The 5000-nt window shown below is 48.8% G+C and overlaps 1 protein-coding gene across 1 annotated transcript in view; it reads right to left on the reverse strand.

Moving 5' to 3' along the window:
• The window catches only part of akap6 (A kinase (PRKA) anchor protein 6), a 117849-nt gene that overhangs the window by 82774 nt on the left and 30075 nt on the right, over nucleotides 1-5000 (reverse strand). The gene's annotated exons all lie outside the window — the stretch shown is intronic.

Below are 5000 nucleotides of genomic sequence, written 5' to 3' on the forward strand. Positions count from 1 at the left end.
TCTCACACACACACACACGCACAAATGCACACACGCACGCACAAATGCACGCGCACACACACACACACACACACACACACGCAGGCTCTTTGTTGAAAAGATGAAAAGATATGTACACTTCTTCCCAGTCACACGTGACATATGGCCTGACACATCCCAAACAGCAGAGTAAATACACTCACACAGACTTAATCTCTGCCTCATACTCATAGACATGCATGCACACACGCACACACACACACACATGCACACACACACACACACACACACACACATAAGTATCACATATGAACACACAAGCAGTGACACTAAATATATTCATACATGCATATTACATGTCCACAAAACATCTCTCAACAACTCACACTCATGGGTGCACTTGTGTGCACACACACACACACACACACACACACACACACACACACACACACACACACACACACACACACACACACACACACACACACACACACACACACACACACACACACACACACCTAACTCCTTCAGTGAAAAATTGAATGGCAAGTGTGAGAAGCAACGCTTCTGAGACACATTAGAAATGTTCAATCACATTATCTCCCAGCACACACACACACACACACACACATCACACACACACACACACACACACACACACACACACACATCACACACACACATCACACAACCTCTAAACACCCTTCACACACTCCCTCCCTGTGCTCAAACACACATTATTCATGGCGGACGTTCTCCCCTGCGCGCGTCTCACCACATTGTTCTCAGGACTCTCTGTCGTTCACACACACACATGTACACACACACACACACACACGCGCATGCTGCACAGTATCTGTCTGTGTCAATCCTGCTCGTTCTTCCATATACACAGCAGGCCGCAACTGCAACTCATGCAACTCATTCACCCAAGGTGTGCTTTCAGCTAACAGTCCAACTAATGTTCACCAGCAAATATTGTTTTTAGTTGATTTTGCATTTTTTTTTTCTAGATTTTTTTTCTCCATTTTGTTTTATTTTACTAAGTGTGCCCTGCAGAAAACGACCTTCACAATTCAATCCCCACCGCTGGGAGTTCTCTGCTCATACCCTAGGGAGAAGCATTTTTTCTCTCTTCTCTCCCTCTCTTTCTATCTCTTTCCCCCTCTCTGTCTGTCTGTCTGTCTGTCTCTCGCTTTTCCGTCTGAAAGGAAGCCCATCAGACCCCCACCCTGGAGCTGCGTAGCGTCTGATGCTCCCCCCTAGCTTATTACTGTGATGTCTCTGTTTCCTCATCATTCTCCTATTCAGTGGGGGAAAAACACGCATCCGCCAAACACGCTCTCTATTCTCCTACACTCCTTCTCTCGTTCACTCGTTTCCCTCGCTTACTGGCTCTCCATCTCTCACTTTGCACTAGCACTCTCTCCATCTCTTTCTCTCTGTCTCTCTCTCTCTCTCTCCAATTCTCTCTCTCTTTCTCTCTCCATCTCTCTATGCCCCTCTCTGGCTTTTTTGATGGGTGCTGGTTTCTCCGCAGAGGCTGCTGGAGAAGTGGGGGAAGAGGGAGACGGAAGCGAGGGAGGGATGGATGGAGGGAGGGTGGGGGAAAAAAGAAAGATGAAACTTTCATGTTGATTGGTTTTGATAATACCCAACGCTCTCTCTCACTCCACACTCTCGGCTGGCTCTTCAGCCGCAAAGTGTAATCACAAAGTAGAGAGCATTATCCTGAGTCCTGGAGGAGAGAGAGAGGGAGGGAGAGAAAGAGAGAGAGAGAGAGAGAGAGAGAGGGAGAGATGGAGAGAGGTGGTGCGGGCACAGGGAAAAGGGTGAGGAGAAAGGGGGAGAGTGGGGTGTGGTGTGTGTGTGTGTGTGTGCTTTTGAAGATGTAGCGGTGGTGAGAGGTGGTGGAGTGGGAGGGGTTGCTGGTGCGAGTGGTGGTTGGGGGGGGGGGGGGTGGTTGGGGGTTGTGGGGGTTGGGGGGGTTGAGTCCACACTCCGCGTCCCAGGGGGGACCGTGCCGAGAAGGCGCCTAAAGCCATCTTCGCCTCAGATTCCCATCTCCTCAGATCTCGGCCGGGCCTGTTTGGGGCGATTACGGGCCGTTCTGATCTGACCGGCGCGGCGGAGAGGAGCTGGGGGAGCTGCCAGAGCCCATCTCCAGCTCCCTGCCTCTGCCCCCGCCTGGCTGGATGGCGCTGCGCGCGCACACGCGCAGGGGGATGGGGCTGCGTGGAGGCTGATAAAGGGGACTCCACGCTGAAATCGCTCCCCCTCGTCCTGCCGAGGCGGCTAGTGCGGCAGATCCAGCAGCTGAAGAGGAGGAAGAGGAGGAGGAGGAGGAGGAGGAGGAGGAGGGGGTACCAGCTCCTGAGTGAGCACAACACAACCACTGCGCTCGGATCCGATCCGGGGCTAAGCAATCAAGCCCAACAAGCTCCTAAAAGAGCCCACCCCACCCCCTTAAAAAACAAATCCTCAGATTCAAACCTTAGATAGCAGAGTTAGGTGTTGTTAGCCAAAGTGTTTATAGTTAAGTTGTGCTTAAGTTGTGTGAAGTGATATTGGGTATTAATCTAAAAAAAACATGTTCAAAAATGTATTATCATATTATTCAATTATTATATTATTCAAATATTAGACATTGTTATGCACATTTAGCATTTAAATTTGTCCTGATTTTCTATGTTGTCCTAACACCAGGATTCACTACAAATTTACCTTTCCTGCACAATAATACAATAATAGTCATAGCAGGAGAGTTGTTGCTCATTTTCATTGTTTTGTTTATATATTGGTTTGATGAGAGGCAAGTAAAGTCGAAAACAAAAAAAGTTTCCACATATCTGTCGACTTTGTCAATGACTTGCGAGATGCTATGCTGACTCATGGCCATTCACGTTAGCGTGCCAGTCAAGTCCGTCCAGTGCTGGCTCTGCCGAGAGGCATCAGGACGCGCCGGAGCGCCCAATCTGATGGATTGGTTTGGCGAGGGTATTCGTCATCGCTGACAACGGTGGAATCTCAAGAACTCTTATTTATGACCGTTGATATGTGGAAAATTGATAGGCCTCCTCTTCTGCCTCTTAATGTCTCTCCTCACCAAGTTAAAACTAAAACACAATAAACTGATGTTTATCTCCACTCCGCATGAAGCGCTAGCCTTTTTACTTATTTATATATTTCACAAAGGTGTCTGCATTATGTATCACTAATATCGAAAAGACATTCTTGGATATGGCAAGGTTTTTGAGTTATATATCCTTCTCTGTGATGCTTTGAGGTGAGTGACTAAATAAAATAAATGAAATCGTGCATTTATACATTGTACTGTACCAAGGATATGACTATCATACCATCTTATTAAAACAATCTTATAAAAACAACAGGGTGTCAGTAGCACAAAGCCAGCTCGTCTAATTCAGGTTTGTGTAAGTAATAATGGAATGCATATTATTTTTTGGCGCAGGGACCATTTGCAGTTAGAGAGAAAAGACGCAACACATCCTTTGATAAATCTGTGCTATGGAGAGAGAGCGAGAGAAAGAGAGAGAGAGCTTTGAATTCTCTCGTTCCATGCGGAGAGGAAGGGAGGGCAGCAGAGGAATCCTTGACAAGTACATTTCCAAAGCATTTCACATGTTGGTTATTGTGAGATGGAAACTCATTAAGATTGCAGAGAGACTTTGTGAACGCGGGAGAGAGCTCGACAGTAATAAGGTTCAGTTGTCTCGGTTCGTAAAAGCAGCCATGCTAAACACTGCTTTCATAAAGCGCCGTCTACATCTCGTTCTTCTTCAGCAATGGGAGATTCATTTTTATCTAATCTAATGAAGTCAATGTCCACTGCAATCTGATTGATGTACTGCATGTACAACAATATGCAGGTGTATGTATTCATGTATATTTGTGTGTATGTGTGCTTGTCTAAACTGGATGTCTGTGTGTGCATGTGAGAAAATGTTAGAGAGAGTGTCAGTTCTCACCCAGATGCCCGCCTCCCTGCCTGCCAGCCTGTCTGTGTGTACGTGTGTGTGTGTTTGGGGGGGGGGGGGGCGCTTGTATGTGTGTGCATGCGTGTGTGTATGTGTATGTGTGTATGTGTTTGTGTGTGCGTTTGTGTAAGTACATGTGTGTGTGTGTGCATGTATGTATGTGCATGTGTGTGTGTGTGTGTGTGTGTGTGTGTGTGTGTGTGTGTGTGTGTGTGTGTGTGCATGTATGTATGTGCATGTGTGTCTGTGTGTGTGTGTGTGTGTGTGTGTGTGTGTGTGTGTGTGTGTGTGTGTGCATGTATGTATGTGCATGTGTGTCTGTGTGTGTGTGGGTCTGTGTGTGTGTGTGTGGGTCTGTGTGTGTGTGTGCGCACATGTGTGTGTTGCTATGCTGTGCTGTGCACCCAGCGGGGCTGTGCTGGGTGGATTAGACGCAAGGGGCCAGCCGGGTTATCGCTGAGTTGACACCAATAGATGTGCTGCTCAAGCCACCGGACCACTGAGGACCCTCACCACCCTAATCCCCACAGCCATACAGAGAGGAGCAGGGCAGTGAGAGGGGGAGAGAGAGAGGAGGAGGAGGAGGAGGAGAGGAGGAGAGGAGGAGAGGAGAGGGGGAGAGGAGGAGAGGAGAGGGGGAGGAGGAGGAGAGGAGAGGGGGAAATGGAGAGAGACAGGGAGAAGAGAGGGGGGGGAAGGGAGAGAGTGAGGTGGGATAAGAAGGAGAGGGAAGGGAAGAAGAAGGGGGTGAAAAGAAGGGAGGGGGGAGAGAGAGAGATGGAGGAGAAGACGGGGGGGGGGGGGGAGAGAGAGAGGGAGAGAAGATGGGAAGGAGAGAGAGGGGAAGTAGAGTAAGATGGAGGAGAGATGTGAGCTGTGGAGGGTGGGAAACAAGGAGCAGAGGAGGAGAGGAGAGAGGGGGGGGGAGGGGGAGGAGGGGAGGAGGAAATGGAGAGAAGGAGAGGAGGAGAGGAAGAAGGGGGGGTAGATATAGGTGTGGAACCATCATGAAGCAGCTGCTAC

This window comes from Alosa pseudoharengus, unplaced genomic scaffold, assembly GCF_046254945.1.
Source record: "Alosa pseudoharengus isolate Yale_2024_CS ecotype anadromous, Long Island Sound unplaced genomic scaffold, YU_APseudo_1.1 YU_APseudo_1.1_scf_22, whole genome shotgun sequence".
NCBI lineage: Eukaryota > Metazoa > Chordata > Actinopteri > Clupeiformes > Clupeidae > Alosa > Alosa pseudoharengus.